The sequence below is a fragment of the Trachypithecus francoisi genome, unplaced genomic scaffold, assembly GCF_009764315.1.
Source record: "Trachypithecus francoisi isolate TF-2019V2 unplaced genomic scaffold, Tfra_2.0 Lachesis_group20, whole genome shotgun sequence".
Taxonomy (NCBI): Eukaryota; Metazoa; Chordata; class Mammalia; order Primates; family Cercopithecidae; genus Trachypithecus; species Trachypithecus francoisi.
Genome location: NW_022681466.1, coordinates 10,423,753 through 10,443,726, shown reverse-complemented (window position 1 = coordinate 10,443,726; position 19,974 = coordinate 10,423,753). Strand labels below are relative to the sequence as shown.

Genomic DNA, 19,974 nt, shown 5'->3' with positions numbered 1-19,974 from the left:
GCAGTGGCTCACGCCTGTAATCCCAGCACTTTGGGAGGCTGAGGTGGGCGGATCACATGATCAGGAGATCGAGACCATCCTGGCCAATATGGTGAAACTCCATCTCGACTAAAAATACAAAAATTAGCTGGGCATGTGGTGGTGAGCACTTGTAATCCCAGCTACTTGGGAGGCTGAGGCAGGAGAATCACTTGAACCAGGAGTCAGAGGTTGCAAGTGAACCGAGATCGCACCACTGCACTCCAGCCTGGGCAACAGAGCAAGACTCCATCTCAAAAAAAAAAAAAAGTAAAAATAAAAAATAAAAAAAAGAAGGCTCCTTATTGCCCTGTCTGGGAGCCTCAGACTAAGGGAAGTCCTGGACAGATACCAGAATTCACAAAGCTGGACACACAACTCAAAAGAGAAAGAGATGCGGATGATGGGCTGGGTGTGGTGGCTCACACCTATAATCCCAGCACTTTGGGAGGCCGAGGTGGGAGGATCGCTTGAGCCCAGGAGTTTGAAACCAGCCTGGGCAATATAGTGAGATCCTGTCTCTACAAAATATAAAACAATTAGCTGGGCTTGGCAGCACACACCTGTAGTCCCAGCTACTCAGGAGGCTGAGGTGGGAGGATCCCTTGAGCCCAGGCGGTCAAGGCTGCAGTAAGCCCTGATCGTGGCATTGCACTCCAGCCTGGGCAACAAAGCAAGACCCCCATCTCAAAAAAAAAAGTTATGGATGATGGGAGATTTATTCTTTCTCTTTACCCCATCCAAGATGGCTTTGGTGTTGAAGAACTGGAAAACAGTTATCTTTAACATAATTCCAAGACAGAACTCAGAGGCCTAATATAGTGCAAAGTTGTAGAAAGACAGCTGAGTTGTAGAAAGAAGGCTGGTCATCTCTTCCAGCTGCACCTGGCTCATCCTACTAGGAGGCCTTGTCCTGGCTCTGACCTACCTTGAGGCAGCCTGGGGATGCTACCAGACTTCAGTGGGCCTTAGTTTCCTTATCTATAAAGCAGAGATAGGTCCAGGGTCTCTTATCTGGAGCCAAGGAGGTCAGATGTGTTCAGAGTTAGGTGCAAATATCCCACAGAGCATCTTACCCAGTGGGCTCTGGGCGGTGCACCTTCATCAAACACTTGAATATTCTGCAGTGGGATGAAAGCAAGCCATCCACAGTCTCAGGACAGTTCAAGTCACATTGTTCTGTCAAATTTGTGTGTGCCAAATTTAGAGGAAAACTAAGTTTTCAGAGTTTTTGCATTTCAGGGATTTGGGAGAAGTGATTGTGAACCTGTAGTTTCTCACACGATTAATAAAAAGGTTGGTGGAGCAGACACAGTGCTCAATGCAACTACCATTATTACAAGTATAATCTTCCTTCCCTCTTGGGAACAGCAGGGAAGGAGGAGATTAGAAAAGAGATTACTCATTTTCCTTGAGGCAGAAACTGGGGATAGGGAGGAGTGGTATCAAATGTAACAAAGAGAGTCTGGGGTTTCCCAAGATATTGTGTGAGACCCAAGGCTCGGAGGCCTGGGAAATTCCAGAGAATAGGAGTTGAGGTCTGAGCACACGTTAGGTGCCGCCATCTTGGCTCACAACTCAAGGCAGCAGGCGATGGGCAAAGACTCACAAGGCCAGCTCCCAGAGAATACAAGCTAGTCCTCAATAAAATGAAAAAAAAAAAATCCCAAATAGAGAGCATGCCAGGTTCTTAATGCTCTTTGTCATCAACTTCACCTCTGCTTTGTAATTGTAAGCAGGAAAGATGGAAACTTTGGCAAGCAAGAGATGTCCTTGTAGAGTGGCTGATTTTCTTCCATCCCAGCCTTACGCGCCCCCAAGCAACAAGAGGCAGCGTGTTTTCTCTTTGACAAAATCCTTCCCTGTTGGGCAAAAACAACAGATTTCAAAACCAAAAACCAGCCCTGGGGGACTTCATTAGACCTGAGATTACGGGTCAGAAGTCAAAGCCAACTTCCAGAAAGACTGAGCCCCCTCCCCAAGGTCTCTCTCTTAGCCCCCCAAACCCATCCTAAAACTCCCTAGGAGCTCACATCTACACAGGGTGTCTGGATCAAAACCCCTACAGGCTTCCTGAATATTCCCAATACCCATATTCTCAGTCAAGGGTAGGTCCTAAAATGGGAAGAAGAATTTCCTGGAACCCCTGGCAGGGGAGGCAGCATGTTCTGTGCCCTCCCCGATTTGGTAATTCTTTCTCTCTCCCTGGGCCTGTCACCACCACTCGCTGGGTCTGTTTAGTTATTGCTGGAAAAAGCAATGTGACCTCGGTTAAAGTCTGCAAGACACTCAGTTCCAGATAAGCACAGCATGTCATTAGCAGCACTGTGATTTTTCCCACCGCGGCCCTAACATCCCGCCTTTCCCAACTATTTTGGGTCGGGCTGCCCAGTCATCCCACAAGGGCAGAGATTGGTATTGCAGAGTTTGAATTCTGTTCCCAAGGGTAGCAACCAGCCGGCTCCGATGGTGACGTCCCACTGCCAAGGGGTGGGAGTGGGGAGAGTCTCCACAGAGCTTTGGAGAAGCTGCGAAGATGGAAAAGTGGAAACTTGGCAGACAGATCTAGCCTCCCTGGCCATTGGCCCATGCTCGTGACTCCTGGATGGCACTGCCCACGTTCTGAGCAGCTCGGGACAGGTGGAGATCAGGACTGGCAGCTGCAAGGACAGACAAGGTGAATAGGTTTCTTTATGGTCCTCACACCTGCGGAAAACCAGGAGGGCAAGGGCGTTCCCTCTCTGAGGAAGCCATGCCTTTCCACAGAAGTCTCCCCTGAGGCCATGTACACGTGTGCCTTGCAACTCTATCAAGCCATTCAATTTCCCCATGCCTCAGTTTCCCCATCTCTGAACATTTACTCTCCTGTTTTGGCAATGAATGCTTTCAGTTACATGGAGACAGGCATATACTGAACGATTAGGCCATATTTTACTTGATAAATAAGATAGGAGGGCCCCCTGGTGGACTCCCCAGTTCCAAGCACTTAACTATGAAATGAGTGAGTAAATGCATAAGCCAACACATGAATGAATGATTCAATAAAGAATGTCTTGTCCTTTATGCAGAGCCACAGAAACTAAAGAGAAGTTCCAAAAGGAGGCTATGGTGAAGTCTCTGACAATGCAAAGGAGACAAGGAGAACGGAAACCCAATGAAAGCCTGATGGTATTTGTTGACCTTAAGGAGAGTGATTTTATGGCACAGCCTCTCTGGAAGGGAGGGTGTGTTCGCTCACAGTATGCAAATACCCTTTGACCTGGTAATCTTTCTTCTAGGAGTTTCTCCTGCAGATAAATTTAGAATGGTGCTCAAATAAGTAAGTTCAAGGATATCCTCTGAAGCACTGTTGTAGTATAAAAAGATCATAGATATCCTCAAAGGATATCATTAGGGGCCTGGTAAAATAAATTCCACACATTGAAACACCATGAAGCTCTTTAGAGAATAAACAGCTCTCTATATGTGATCTGGAACAATCTCCAAGCTATATGGTGAAGTGAAAAATTACAAACCCTTACTGAAAAGCATTAAAGAAAATCCAAAGAAATGGAAAAGCAAAACATGGTCTTAGATAGAAGACTCAATATTATTAAAAAAACAAAAAACAAAAACCTCAGTTCTCGCCCAGTAAAGCTATAGATTCGAAGCAATTCCATTCAATATCCTAGAAGGTTGAAGGTGGATAGGGTAGGAGGGGACTTGTCCTACCTCATAGGAAGGCTTATTATAAAGACATAATAATGAAGATACTGGTATTGGAACAGATGTGATCAAGTGTATTAGTTCAACATGATAGAAGGCCCCCCCGACAAAGACCCACGTGTGTATGAAAACTTGATCTATGACAAAATTGGCATTGCACATATATCAATGGGGATGGGATGGATCAATTCCTAAAAATACACAAAGATGATGGGGAATCCACAGAAAAAGAAATGTAAATGGCCAAAAAGTATAAGAAAAGATAAACAACCTCATAGTAATCAGGCAAGGAGAAGACATTGATTACCATCAGATTGGCAAAATTAAACCATCTGATGATGTCTGTGGAGCTGTTACTGGAAAGGGTCCCGAACCAGACCCCAAGAGAGGGTTCTCAGCTCTTGAGCAAGAAGGAATTTGGGATGAGGCTGGGCGTGCTGGCTCACGCCTGCAATCCCAGCACTTTGGGAGGCCGAGGTGGGTGGATCATGAGGTCAAGAGATCGAGACCATCCTGGCCAACATGGTGAAACCCTGTTTCCATTAAAAATATTTTTAAAAATTAGCTGGACATGGTGGCACGCGCCTGTAGTCCCAGCTACTCAGGAGGCTGAGGCGGGAGAATCGCTTGAATCCGGGAGGTGGAGGTTGCAGTGAGCCGAGATCACGCCATTGCACTCCAGCCTGGGTGGCAGAGCAAGACACCGTCTTAAAAAAAAAAGAAAAGAAAATTTGGGACGAGTCCACAGAGTAAAATGAAAGCAAGTTTATCAAGAGAGTAAAGAGGCTGGACGCAGTGGCTCATGCCCATAATGCCAACACTTTGGAAGGCCGAGACAGGCGGATCACCTGAGATCAGGAGTTCGAGACCACCCTGGCCAACATGGTGAACCCCCATCTCTACTAAAAATATAATTACCCCTATTTACCCCTATTCCTGCTGAACCTCTTGGGAATGCAGCCCAGCAGTTCTCAGCCTCATTTTACCTCGCCCCTATCCAAGTAGCACGCCTGTAATCCCAGCTACTCAGGAGGCCGTGGTATGAGAATCACTTGAACCTGGGAGGTGGAGGTTGCAAAGAGCCAAGATTGCACCACTGCACTCCAGCCTGGGCAATAGAGTGACACTCTGGAAAAAAAAAAAAAAAAATAGAAAAGAAATGAAAAAAATAGCTACTCCATAGGCAGAGCACCCCAAGGGCTGCTGGTTGGCTATTTTTATGGTTATGTCTTGATCATATGCTAAACAAGGGGTGGATTATTCATGAGCTTTCTGGGAAGGGGCAAGAATTTCTTGTAATTGAGGGTTTCTCCCCACCATAGACCATACAGGGTAACTTCCAGATGTTCCCATGGCCTTTGCAAACTGCCATGGCATTGGTGGGAGTGTTTTTTAGCATGCTAATGTATTATAATTAGTATATAATGAGCAGTTGGGACAACTAGAGGTCACTGTTGTCGCCATCTTGGTTTTGGCAGGTTTTGGCCGGCTTTTATACTGCATTCTGTTATATGAGCAGGGTCATTGTGGCCTGTATTTTGTGACCTCCTATCTCATCTCAGATCCCAGGAGGTTAAAATAGCTTAACCTCCCAGGAATGCAGCCCAGCAGCTCTCAGCCTCATTTTACCCAGCCCCTATTCAAGTTAACATTGCTCTGCTTCCAACGCCTCTGAAGTATTTCCCCACTCCTTTTTACCAGAGGACCCTTAATCCTAAGGGTTGTAGAGATAGGAAGATTCCTCTTCTGTAGCTTCTTCAGGCTAAACAGGGGTAATGATATTCCTATCTAACTATTAAGGTCTTTTGTATTCAGGGTAGAGAGGAACTCAGTCAGAAAGCATCAGTATAGTGAGGGCCATTCATAACTCTGAGTTCCAACAAAAGGTGATATCTGGAAGATTAGCAAATGTTCAATTTAAGAAAACGGTGAGTAAGCTTATTCTGCATTCCTACACAAGGAGTATGACAGGAATATATTCCACAATAGTAAAGTAAAATAAGTAAAATTATCTGATATGGTTTGCATCTGTGTCCCCACCAAATCTCATGTCCAGTTGTAATCCCCAAAGTTGGAGGTAGGGCCTGATGGGAGGTGATTGGATCACGGGGGCGGTTTCTCATGAATGGTGTGGCACCATCCTCCTTGGTCGTGATAGTGGGTGAGTTCTCGTGACATCTGGTTGCTTAAAAGTGTATGGTACCTCTTCCCTCTCTCTCTTTCTCCTGTTCCTGTCATGGAAGATGCCTCTCCCCCTTTGCCTTAGACCAAGACTAAAAACTCCCTGAGGCCTCCTCAGAAGCAGCTGCTGCCATGCTTCCTGTACAGCTTGCAGAACTGTGAGCCATGAAACCTTATTGCTTTATAAATTACTCAGTCTTGGGCATTTCTCTATAGCAGTGTGAGAATGGACTAATACTTTATCCCAAATAAATTAAATAAGGCATTCCATTAACTGGGCAACTATTGGAACTAAGCTGATATAGGGTTGCTAACAGATTCCAATATGTGCCCTGATCCAGATTTTTCTTATGTTACCCATCCCTATTATTTGTTCTGAGCTGTGACCAGAGATCACTGGTTGGATCACTGAAATAAGCAGGGTCAGTCTAGATTGCAGGAAAAAAAAAAAAAAAAGAATGAGACTAGAATCTAATAACAAGTGTACCATAGTTTTTGAAACAATTTTTCTCTCTCCAGTCCCCATTTTTATTAAAAACAAATAATGGTAGGACTTATTTGTTTGAAAAATAAGCCTTAGTCTTATTATAATTGGCATGATCATTTGCATGAAGTGCAGCAAGAATAATTATTCTCCATATAGGCTCTGTCTAAAAAAAAAATGGCTTTGATGGAATCTTGTTCCATAAGGAATCTTATATTTGACTTTTTAAAGCCTTGCCCAGCCATGGGTTTATGTCTTCAATTACCTGTATGAGTTGGGTAAATTTCTCTCCTCTCAAGGTCCCAATATAACTTAGGGCTTCTGGACCTGTCACAAAGTGAGATTCTTTATTTACCACATGGCAAGAACCCTGTACAGGGACTGCATAGACGAGGTATAAAGCCAGATTTTCCAAGGGCCTTTTATTAGCTCTATAAGTCAACTTTGATTCCTTAAGGCAGGTTTTTTTTTTAATATTTGAAAGCAAGCCATTCCATTCAAAGCCTTAGTAAAAACCAATTTCTCCAATTGTGTCCTGTTACAAAAGAAAACAGATCTTTATTGCACTTATGCACATAACTATTAATATATAGCCATAAGTTAAGAATACTCACAAATAGTTTTTGATTTTTGGAGAAATCAGGTAGAGAAAGAAATATGCTCCAAATTTTGTTTACAGGAGTATATTTTACTCAACTGTTAAAAGTTGTAAATAGTTCAAAAGAAAAGTTTGCTTTTCTTTTGAAAAGCAGAAAGGATCAGCAACATTTTATGCAAAAGTCATAAAAAGATTATTTCAGTCTTTCATTAGTGTATGCAATTAATTTCTGTTTTGCTCAATATTTAAGAACATATTAGTTTTCCAAAAGAGTCTTGGAAGCTTTTTTTTCCTCTCTATTTTAATGGCATGCTTTCCAAAGTTATCAGACACTCACATTTAAGAGTAATTGTAAGCATCCTATAGCTGGTTATAAACCTTCTTTTGAAGAGGATTAAAACAAGACAATAATTGTCTCTGAATGACAAAAAATGTCTTAGAAAAGCCACAGTCAAAGGCACAATTGACAAGGAAATTTCATTACTTCTGTAGCATACAATTTTACATAACAATTATAATTATTACTGATAACATACACTAAGTCACCGATAACATACACTAAGTCAATACAGGAATTTCCCATAATATTAGAATGCATACCAATAACATATTTACACAAATATTGTCTAAAGAAAGTCAAACACCATTTCATACTTGACAATGCTTCCTGTATGATTTTAATATACCAAATAAGCCAAATAAGTCTCTTTTGGACTTTAGCATTTTTACCATCTAAAAGGATTAATCAGGTCAGAAAAAGACATATTTAGAATCTGATTTTGGAAAGTTGGTCAAATATCAAAGGTTTAAAACACTTGATATCATAAAATAAAATTCCAGGTCACTATAAGTCATTTATTTAGCCAAAATGTTAACTCAACAATTTTAAAAAGGCAAAAAGCTTTACTCAGTGATAGAGGGAAGATTTAGCTCTTCAAATAATCTGTCTCTTTTCTTTCCCTTCTTTTTCCTGTAGTTTATTTAAAAGGCAAACAAAAATCTTTCATTATCTTTTAATATTACATGAAAATCTTGTTCAAGAAAGAAAGCCAAATTTCACCTTTTCGTGAGTGTACTATTGATGTCAAATTCAATTCCTAGTAAAACTTTATAGAGAAATTTTTCTAACTTCAATCAGTTTGACCATAATTTAAGATTTTTATAAACCTTTTATAACCCTTTACAATTTTTTGTTGTTGTTGTTAAAGAGTACACCAGGCCGGGCGCGGTGGCTCAAGCCTGTAATCCCAGCACTTTGGGAGGCCGAGACGGGCGGATCATGAGGTCAGGAGATCGAGACTATCCTGGTTAATACGGTGAAACCCCGTCTCTACTAAAAAAATACAAAAAACTAGCCGGGCGACGAGGCGGGCGCCTGTAGTCCCAGCTACTCGGGAGGCTGAGGCAGGAGAATGGCGTGAACCCGGGAGGCGGAGCTTGCAGTGAGCTGAGAGCCGGCCACTGCACTCCAGCCTGGGTGGCAGAGCAAGACTCCGTCTCAAAAAAAAAAAAAAAAAAAAAAAAAAGAGTACACCAATGCTCCAAGAGAACCCTGTTGTGCTTTTATTCCAATGTTCAATTTATGGAAAAACTGAATAATACTCCTTTAACTTTAGCCAATATGTTCACACAGAGAATGGCTTTTACAAGATTAATCTTTCACAAACCTTCCACAACTTGCTTAGACCTTCCGTTTTCTCCTAAGAACAACTCTTTAAACCTCCAAACCAGGCAAAAACAGCCTGCCTTCCTATGCCTTCTTATAATCTTTTACCAAATACATATTATACTTTCCTTACACACAGTGCATGTAAAAGTGTTTCTCCAGTAATGTCAGTTACATATGGTATAATGTTAACTCCTAGCAACTTTTATTTTTGGTGAAGAACCTGGTAAGTGATTTTATTTGTCTACCAGGTATAGAGCTTAGGGCACCAGACAAAAGTGCAGATAAGGTCTGACTCCTTCCAGCATAGCTAGGGGCATGGCTAACTCCATATGTTCCCAGGCCTTACGTAGACACTAATGGCTCCAAAGAAAGTAAATTGAACAATTACCAAGAGTCAAAGAAGTAGTTTAGTAAACATAGTATCTGACCCGCCAAATTTAGACCAAATGTCTAAATTTCCAAGACATTTTTATTTTACCAATAATCTTTAAAACTGCCTTGCTTTTCCAAAGATGACCAAAGTCATGTGAACAAAAAGGCATTAACATTTTAATTTTTCTGGTGAAATATTTTATTTAAGTGCTTATTTTTCTTTAAGCCAATTAAATAGAGCTCTTTTATATATTTTGGTTGTAAAACATTACTCACAGGGATGGTGGAAACCAAGAGAAAGTACCCCTACATGGTGACAAGATCAAGCTTCCAAGGATATAAAATAAGACGAGGGGGAATCCTCATCCAGTTTTTGTTTTAGTGACCTGCAGCAAAGTTGTCAACTGATCAGTTTGCTGGGCCAGGTTGAATAGTGGGCTTACAGGGGTCCTAGGGCCACATTCTATCCTGTGATACCCCTTTTATGACAGAATGACACAGAAAGACAAATTCACAGCACAAAGTACACACAGCCTAAGACTAGCCTCACAAATCCTTTTTCCCATTCATCAAAACCCTGCAGAGGAGTGATTTTTACCATTCACTCAACTGATTTGCATAGAGAGGGAGAGACCAGAAGCCTGACTGGTAAGTTCTTACCCTTTTGTCAGCAAGATGAAAGAGTAGATAGTCACCCAGAGTGACAGAGAAGATAGACAAGGGAAAGGCGAGAAAGAGAGAGAGGAAAGGGAAGGGAGAAGAGCATTGCCTGTGGTGCATTGCAGAGGTGAAGACCTCATGAAACCCAGATAAAGACTCATCCATCAGAGTGGCACTGAATCAAAAGTTCAGGCAGCTGCTTATGAAAAAGGGATCTTTTCCAGCAGTCCCATCAGCTCTCAAGCTTCCCCCTTTGGGGGAGGAAAAAAAAGCTCCCCAGGTCCCATGATCCCGCACATGCCTAATTCTGTCACCCACAGCCGTCAGCAAAGAGGACATGGCAAATTAATCCAAAGAGAATGGCGGTTAACATCCTGCAGTGCTGAATCCATTTTTAACCAAGAGGGTTCTTACCGAGGATGGCCTCTAACCTTCCTAAGTTGGGCCTCGAACACGAGTTTGAACAAGTGTTCTTGTTCTTTACTAAGAGGGGCCTCTAACTCCCTGTGTCTTAGGAGGGACTCTAACTCTCCTAATTTGGGCCTCTAACCCAATTCCATCCATTATCCTGGATAAAATACCCCACCACTTACCCGAAGTTGCTCAACTGGTGCTGCAGTCTATTTCTCTTGGGTCAGTGGTCTCTCCGGTATCATCCCTCCATGGTTTCTCAGCAAGATGTTACCAGAAAGGGGTTCTGATCCAGGCCCCAAGAGAGGGTTCTTGGATTTTCCACAAGAAACAATCTGGGGCAAGGCCGTAGAATAAAGTGAAAGCAAGTTTATGAAGAAAGTAAAGGAATAAAAGAATGGCTACTCCATGGGCACAGCAGCCACAAGGGCTGCTGGTTGGCTATTTTTATGGTTATTTCTTGCTCATATGATAAACAAGGGGTAGATTATTCATGAATTTTCTGGGAAAGGGGTGGGGATTTCCTTAAAACTGAGGGCTCCTCCCCTTGTTAGACCATCTAGGGTAACTTCCTGATGTTGCCATGGCATTTGTAAACCATCATGGTGCTGGTGGCGGTGTCTTTCGCATACCAATACAATATAATTAGTGTATAAATAGCAGCAAGGATAGCCAGAGGTCACTTTCATTGCCATCTTGGATTTGGAGGGTTTTGACCAGCTTGTTGACTGCATCCTGTTTCATCAGCAGGGTCTTTGTAACCCATATCTTGTAACCTCCTATCTCATCCTGTGACTAAAAATGCCTAATCTCGTGGAAATGCAGCCCAGCAGGTCTCAGCCTCGTTTACCCAGCCCTTATTCAAGATGGAGTTGCGGCCGGGCGCGGTGGTTCAAGCCTGTAATCCCAGCACTTTGGGAGGCCGAGACGGGCGGATCACAACGTCAGGAGATTGAGACCATCCTGGCTAACACGGTGAAACCCCGTCTCTACTAAAAAATACAAAAATCTAGCCGGGCGACGAGGCGGGCGCCTGTAGTCCCAGCTACTCGGGAGGCTGAGGCAGGAGAATGGCGTGAACCCGGGAGGCGGAGCTTGCAGTGAACTGAGATCCGGCCACTGCACTCCCGTCCGGGCTACAGAGCGAGACTCCGTCTCAAAAAAAAAAAAAAAGATGGAGTTGCTCTGGTTCAAAGGCCTCTGACAGAGCCACTGGATCCCTCATCCATTGCATACAGTTTTATTTCATTTTATAAAGGTTAAAATAGACAGAATTCAAAAATATATTGTTTAGGGACACATACCTATGTGCTAAAATTATAAAGTAAAGCAAGAGAATGATTAACACAAAATTCAGGATTGTGGCTACCACCTCTTCAGGGTAGCAGGGAGTTGAGAATAGGAAGAAGAACCTGGAGAATTTAAAGATACAGGAATAATGGGTTATTTCTTAAGCCGGAAGGCATATGTAGATCTTTTAGAAAATAAAAGATTCGAATATAATTGTCACGTGCGTCTGTGTGAAGACAGTCCACCAACGGGCTTTATGTGAGCAACAAGGCTGTTTATTTCACCTGGGTGCAGGCAACTGAGTCTGAAAAAGGAGTCAGCAAAGGGTAGTGGGATTATCATTAGTTCTTATAGGTTTGGGATGGGCGGTGGAGTTAGGAGCAATTTTTTGTGGGCAGGGGGTGGATCTCACAAAGTACATTCTCCAGAGTGGGGAGACTATTACAAAACATCTTCTTGGGTAGGGGGAATATACCAAAGTACATTATCGCAAGGGCGGGGAGGGTGTCTTGTCATAAGGTCAATCGATCAGTGAGGGTGGGGCAGGAACAGATCACAATGGTGGAATGTCATCTTTTGTGGATCCTCAGTTGCTTCAGGCCATCTGGATGGATAGTGCAGGTCACAGGGGATATGATGGCTTCGCTTGGGCTCAGAGGCCTGACATTCCTGTCTTCTTATATTAGTAAGAAAAATAAAACAGTGGTGAAATGTTGGGGTGGCGAAAAATTTTGGGGGGTGGTATGGAGACATAAAGGACTACGTTTCTCAGGGCTGCTTCAAGTGGGATTAGAGGTGGCGTGGGCACCTAGAGTGAGAGAGATTAAACTGAAGAAAGATTTTGGGGTAAGGGGTGATATTGTGGGGTGAGTTTAAGGGAAGTAGGAGAGAGTACTTGCAGCTTCCAGGAGGAAGAGGAGAAATCAGGCTGGCTGGCTGACGGGCACAGTTTTTCTCTGGAACGATGCACCTAACCCAGGGGATGGCGGTCCTGCAGATGAACAAGCACTGGGGTACTATAGATGACTAAGTGGGGTCCAGTTCACCGAGGTTGTAGAGTTTGAGGGGTCAGATTCTTAACAAGAACTGACCGTCCAGCTAGGGTGTCTTCATATGGCTGAGAATCTGGAGTAGGCAAGAGAAGATTAGCAGCCTGGCAAATTTCCTGTCTAGCCTGCTGGAAGGCTAGAAGATAGTTGCCTAGAGGGCTGGTGTCTGGGATGAGGTTGGGGCTGAGCAAGAAAGTGCATCCACATAAAAGTTCAAATGGACTGTACCCTGTAGCATCTCAAGGACACGCTCTAATTCTGAGAAGGGCAAGAGGTAAAAGTACTGTCCAGTCCTTTTTAAGTTGGAGGCTGAGCTTGGTGAGGTGTGTCTTTAAAAGATCATTAGTCCTTTCTATCTTTCCTGAAGATTGAGGATGGTAAGGAGTATGAAGGTTCCACTGAATACCAAGAGCCTGAGAAACTGGTTAGGTGATTTGACTAATAAAGGCCGGTCCGTTATCGGACTGTATAGAGTGGGGAAGGCCAAACCAAGGAATTATATCTGACACAAGGGAAATGACCACAGTGGCCTCCTCAGACCCTGTGGGAAAGGCCTCTACCCATCCAGTGAAAGTGTCTACCCAGAACAAGAGGTATTTTACTTTCCTGACTCGGGGCATGTGAGTAAAGCAATTTGCCAGTCCTGTGCAGGGGCAAATCCCCGAGATTGATGTGTAGGGAAGGGAGGGGGCCTGAACCATCCCTGAGGAGTAGTAGAATAGCAGATGGAACACTGAGAAGTGATTTCCTGGAGGACAGATTTCCACGATGGAAAGGAAATGAGAGGTTCTAAGAGACGGGCTAGCAGCTTGTAACCTACATGGAAGAGGTTATGAAATGATGACAGAATAGAACAGGCCTGTGAGGCTGGAAGGAGATATTTTCCTTGGCCAAGAACCATTTGCCTTGTGTGGGAAGAGATTGATAGGTGGAAGTTTCAGTGGGAGAGTAGGTGGGAGTGACCAATGAGGAGAAAAACTGGCCATGAGAGACAGAAGTTGGAACACTAGCTGCTTCTTTAGCTACCTTATCAGCATAAGCGTTGCCCTGCGCGATGGGATCTGATGCTTTTTTTTTTTTTTTGAGGTTGAGTCTCGCTCTGTCGCCCAGGCTGGAGTGCAGTGGCACGATCTCGGCTCACTGCAAGCTCCACCTCCCGGGTTCACGCCGTTCTCCTGCCTCAGCCTCCCGAGTAGCTGTGACTACAAGTGCCTGCCACCACGCCCGGTTAATTTTTTTGTGTGCATTTTTTAGTAGAGACAGGGTTTCACCATGTTAGCCAGGATGGTCTTGCTCTCCTGACCTCGTGATTCGCCCATCTTGGCCTCCCAAAGTGCTGGGATTACAGGCAATCTGATGCTTTTTGATGGCCCTTGCAGTAAATGACTTCAGCTTCCTTTGAAAGTAAAGCAGCCTTGAGAAGAGTTTTTATTAAAGAGGCATTAATGATGGAGGACCCTTGTGTAGTGAGGAAACCTCTTTCTGCCCATATAACAGCACGGTGGTGCAGGGTAGGAAGGCATATTTACAGTCAGTATAGATATTGACGCATAGTCCTTTTGCAAGAGTAAGGGCCAGAGTTAAGGCAATGAGTTCGGCTTGCTGAGAGGTAGTGCAGCGGGGCAGAGTGGTTGCCTCAAGGATAGATGTGGAAGATACTATAGCATAGCCTGCCTTTGCTGGTGAGTGGCGATTAGGCCTGGTGGAACTGCCATCAATAAATCAAGTGTGATTAGGGTGAGGAACAGGAAAGAAGGAAATATGGGGAAATGGAGTGAATGCCAGGTGGATCAGAGAGATACAGTCATGGGGGTCAGGTGTGGTATCAGGAAGAATGTGGGAGGCCAGATTGAAGTCTGGGCCAGGAACAATGGTAATTGTGGGAGATTCAACAAACAGTGAGTACAGCTGAAGGAACTGGGGGGCAGGGGCAGAAAGTATATGTGTCAAGTGTGAGAAAGAAAATAGATTTTGAAAGTTATGAGAACTGTACAGAGTGAGTTGAGGATAGTTTGTGATTTTGAGGGCCTCTAGAAGTATTAGAGTGGCGGCAGCTGCCACATGGAGACATGATGACCAGCTTAAAACAGTAAGGTCAAGTTGTTTGGACAGAAAGGCTATAGGGCTCGGTCCCAGCTCTTGTGTAAGAATTCCAGTCACACAGCCCTGCAATTTGGCTGTGTGTAATGAAAAAGAGTGGGATGAGTTAGGGAGAGCTAGTGTGGGAGCAGCTTTTAGGGCTGTTTTTTAAGGAATGGAAGGGGGAGTGGGGAAAGGATTTAGGATTTATGGGGTCAGTTAGATTTATGTAGAACAGAATAATGGGTTGTGGAGGGAGGTATTGAGGACAGGAGAGTACATGGGTCTGGCACCATGGGGTGGATAGGTAAGACAATTTGGTTGATGAGGCGCAGATCCTGAAATAACCTGTAAGGCTTGTCCAGTTTTTGGACAGGTAAAATGGGGGAACTGCAAGGAGAGTTTATAGGCTTTAAAAGTCCATGCTGCAACAGGCGAGTGATAACAAGCTTTAATCCTTTTAAAGCATGCTGTGGGATGGGATATTGGCACTGAGCAGGATAAGGGTGATTAGGTTTTAATGGGATGGTAAGGGGTGCACAACCGGTCGCCAAGGAGGGAGTAGAGATGTCCTATACTTGTGGATTAAGGTGGGGAGATACAAGGAGAGGATGTGAAGGAAGCTTTGAACTGGGGAAAAGGGCAGCAATGAGGTGTAGCTGTAGCCCAGGATAGTCAGGGAAGCAGATAATTTAGTTAAAATGTCTCAACCTAATAAGGGAACGGGCAGGTGGGGATAATTAAAATGAGTGCATAAAAGAATGTTGTCCAAGTTGTCACCAAAGTTTGGGAGGGTTTTAGTGTGCGTGTGTGAGACAGAGGCTTGCTCTGTCGCCTAGGCTGGAGTGCAGTGGCGCCATCTCGGTTCACTGCAAGCTCCACCTCCCAGGTTCATGCCATTCTCCTGCCTCAGTCTCCCGAGTAGCTGGGACTACAGGTGCCTGCCACCACCATGCCTGGCTAATTTTTTGTATTTTTAGTAGAGACAGGGTTTCACCATGTTAGCCAGGATGGTCTCGATCTCCTGACCTCGTGATCTGGCTGCATTGGCCTCCCAAAGTGCTGAGATTACAGGCATGAGCCACCGCACCCAGCCTAAGTTTGGGAGTTTTAACAGGTTTAGAAGCCTGGCCATCAATACCCACAACAGTTATGGAAGCAAGGGAAACAGGCCCTTGAAAAGAAGGCAATGTGGAGTGGGTAGCCCTCGTATTGATTAAAAAGGGGACGAACTTACCCTCCACTGTGAGAGTTACCCAAAGCTCAGCATCTGTGATGGTCCAGGGGGCCTCCAAGGTGATCAGGCAGCATCAGTCTTCAGTTGCTAAGCCAAGCAGATCTGGGAAGGAGTCAGTCAGAGAGCCTTGGGCCAGAGTTCCAGGGGCTCTGGCAGTGGCCATCAGGTGAGTTGGACAGTCCAATTTCCAGTGGGGTCCCGCAAAGATGGGACACAGCTTAGGAGGAATCCCAGGCTGCAGGCATTCCTTGGCCCAGTGGCCAGATTTTTGGCACTTGAAGCAAGATCCAGGGGGAGGAGGTCCTGGAGGAATGCCTGGCTGCTGTAGTTCAGGCATTTTTAAGTTCTTGTGTGCTGGAGATGTGGCTGGGGTTTTCTTGCAGTGGAGGCAAGTAATTGTTTTTTTTTTTTTTTTTTTTTTTTTTTTTTTTTTTTTTTTTTGCGGAGTCTCGCTCTGTCGCCCGGACTGGAGTGCAGTGGCGGATCTCAGCTCACTGCAAGCTCCGCCTCCCGGGTTTACGCCATTCTCCTGCCTCAGCCTCCCCAGTAGCTGGGCTACAGGCGCCCGCCATCTCACCCGGCTAGTTTTTTTTTTTTTTGTATTTTAGTAGAGACGGGTTTCACCGTGTTAGCCAGGATGGTCTCGATCTCCTGACCTCGTGATCCGCCCGTCTCGGCCTCCCAAAGTGCTGGGATTACAGGCTTGAGCCACCGCGCCCGGCCAGTAATGTAACTCTTTTCTATTATTGTACACCTTGAAGGCGAGGTTAATTAAGTCCTATTGTGGGGTTTGAGTGCTGGGATCTAACTTTTTGGAGCTTTTTCTTTTTCTTTTTTTTTTTTTTTTGAGACAGAGTCTCGCTGTGTTGCCCAGGCTGGAGTGCAGTGGCCAGATCTCAGCTCACTGCAAGCTCCGCCTCCCGGGTTTACACCATTCTCCTGCCTCAGCCTCCCGAGTAGCTGGGACTACAGGTGCCCGCCACCTCGCCCAGCTAGGTTTTTTTTTTGTATTTTTTAGTAGAGATGGGGTTTCACCATGTTAGCCAGGATGGTCTCGATCTCTTGACCTTGTGATCTGCCCGTCTCGGCCTCCTAAAGTGCTGGGATTACAGGCTTGAGCCACCACGCCCAGCCGAGCTTTTTCTAATGTTGGGAGCAGATTGAGTAATAAAATGCATATCGAGAATAAGATGGCCTTCTGTCCCCTCTGGTCTAGGGTGGTAAAGTGTCTAAGGGTTGTGGCCAAAAGGGCCATGGACTGGGCTGAATATGAATTCATTATATTTAATGAAAAACAGCCTAAATGCTAACTGATTTGGGACAGGTCAGATGAAGAAAAAGGAGCATTAACCTTGACTATGACTTTAGCTCCACCCACCTCTCTAAGAGGAAGTTGTTGGGCAGATGGGGAAGGGCTAGTCGTGAAACAAAACTGTAAGCCGGACCGGGTGTGAGGAGGAGAGGGGATAGAAGGATTATAGGGTGGGTGAGCAGAGGCTGAGGGAGAATTGGGACCTGGCTCAGCCTGGCAAGCAGCAGCCTGGGGAGAAGGGGAGAGGTCAGATGGGTTCGTAGAAAAGGAGGATTCAAAGGACTCAGAGCTTGGGGTACAGACTGAAGGAACAGACAGGAGAGAAAGAAGAAACGTTTGGGATGACTTGCATTGGGAGCAGAGACTAGGGAGGGACCGATGTGCAAAAGAAATGGACGTCAGATGGCCGGGCGTGGTGGCTCATGTCTGTAATCCCAGCACTTTGGAAGGCCAAGATGGGCAGATCACGAGGTCAGGAGATCCAGACCATCCTGGCTAACATGGTGAAACCTCGTCTCTACTAAAAAATACAAAAAAAATTAGCCGGGCGTGGTGGCGGGCGCCTGTAGTCCCAGCTACTCAGGAGGCTGAGGCAGGAGAATGGCATGAACCCGGGAGGTGGAGCTTGCAGTGAGCCAAGATCGCACCACCACACTCCAACCTGGGCGACAAGCGAGACTCCGTCTCAAAAAAAAAAAAAAAGAAATGGACGTCAGGCACCTCAGACCATTTGCCCATTTTACGACAAGCATTATCTAGATCTTATAGGATGGAAAAATCGAAAGTGCCATTTTCTGGCTATTTGGAACCATTGTCGAGTTTGTATTGGGGTCAAGCAGTATTGCAGAAGAAAATAAGGCGTTTAGGTTTTAGGTCATGTGTGAGTTGAAGAGTTAAGTTTTTAAGAACACAGGTTATGGGAGAACAAGGAGAAATGGAGGGTGGAAGGTTGCCTATTGTGAAGGCGGCAAGCCCAGAGAAAAGAGAGGGTAGAGACATGGGGGAGGGGTGGTACTTGCCATCCAGGGGAGGTGGTACTTGCCACCAAGGTGAAGGATCAAGGCAGCCATCCCTGCGGTGATCAGACACCTCTGCAATGTGGGTGAATAATCAGGCAGGCGTCCCCTCAATGATTAAACACCAAGGGAAGACTGTCTTCTCGAGTCCGTGACTGGCCAGAGTTTTGGGTTCACAGATAAAATGTGTCTCCTATGTCTCTACCAGAAAGGGAAAGGAACCAAAATTAAAGAAGGGGGAGATTGAAGGGTGGAGGGATAGCGAGAGAGGTTGGAGAAGAGAGTGAAAAGACCACTTACCCGATTTGAAATTGGTGAGATGCTCCTTGGGCTTGTTGGTCTGAAGACCTGAGGTCGTAGGTGGATCTCCTCATGGAGTGAAGGCAAGGACAGGGGACTGGTCTCCCGAAGGAGTCCTCCTGTCCCAGGTTTCGGCACCAAATGGCACGCGCATCCATGTGAAGAGAGTCCACCAACAGGCTTTGTTTGAGCAACAAGGCTGTTTATTTCACCTGGGTGCAGGCAGGCTGAGTCCGAGAAAGCAGTCAGCAAAGGGTGGTAGGATTATCATTCGTTCTTAAAGGTTTGGGATAGGCGGTGGAGTTAGGAGCGATTTTTTGTGGGCAGGGCGTGAACCTCATGAAGTACATTCTCAAGGGTGGGGAGACTATGACAAAGCACCTTCTTAAGGGTGAGGGAATATCACAAAGTACATTATCGCAAGGGCGGGGAGGGTGTCTTGTCATAAGGGTCAATCGATCAGTGAGGGTGGGGCAGGAACAGATCACAATGGTGGAATGTCATCTTTTGTGGTTCTTCAGTGGCTTCAGGCCATCTGGATGTACATGTGCAGGTCACAGGGGATATGATGGCTCAGCTTGGGCTCAGAGGCCTGACATTTACGAGTATTATGTGAGACATGGTTGGGACTCAGTTTAGCATGATAAGAAACATTAATGAATTCAAGAAAAGTTTGCCTCCTCTCCAAAACCAAAAGTGCATAACAGTGTGTTTAGCACATTTCTGTTTAAAGTAATTTAAGATACGTGTTTACGACTTGTTTGAATACCATATAACATCCTTCAGAGGAATCACAACAAACTAGAAATAGCGATCGCCTCTGGACAGGGAATGCAGAATGGCAATGGGAGGCTTTTCACTGCGCACCATTTATATAATTTGAATTCCTCCTCTTGTGTACCTGTTACTGAACAGAAGGCTTTTGAGAGAGCTGAGGGAAGTAGCTGGTGTGGGGCAGGAAAGCTGAAGGTGCAGATGGGCAGGGGGCTGGTGCACCCTCCTGCCAAGCTCTACTGCCAGAGGCTCCACGGCCACCAGGCCTTTCTCAGAACTTTGGGATGGAGGAGAGCGGGGCCAGGGAAGCCTTTTAACAGAGCACCCTAAAAGATCTCAGGGGCTAGGGCTAGAGAGGGGAAAGGAGAAATCAAAGACCCTGGTTTGGCAGGTTTGACAACTGCAGATTAGTTTCAGGGAAACACCCCACCGTCCCCATCCCAGGACACTACAGCCTTAGACCTCCCCGATTCGGGCTTTGGAAACTGGTCAGCAGCACTCTGGAGGAGGCTGTTTTGAAGGGCCAAGGAGAGGGGCTGTCTGTCTGGGAATGAGGATGGCAGAAAGCGGCCTACACTTTTCAACCTCCCAAGACTACTAGGGTCGGGAGGCCCATGTAAGGGGACCCTACCATCTCGCTCGGGAATGAGAACTTTCCTCCCCAGTAGCCTCCCCATGCCTCCCATCCCAAAATATCTGCTTGGCCCACATTCCAGCGCAACGCGGTGAAGGAGGTCCCTCGTGTGCTAGCGCAGACCCTCGCGCCCCTCCAGCCTGCAGCCAGACAGCCGCTCATCCAGCGCGCAGGCGCAGGAAACA

General features: G+C 45.5%; 1 protein-coding gene across 1 annotated transcript in view; it reads right to left on the bottom strand.

Moving 5' to 3' along the window:
• The window catches only part of C1QTNF1 (C1q and TNF related 1), a 36,266-nt gene extending 25,863 nt beyond the window's left edge, over window positions 1–10,403 (bottom strand). The window contains exon 1 of the mRNA XM_033182463.1: window positions 10,281–10,403. The gene's annotated coding sequence lies outside the window, so the exon portion shown is untranslated. The remainder of the gene's footprint in view (window positions 1–10,280) is intronic.
• Window positions 10,404–19,974: the final 9,571 nt, after the last annotated feature.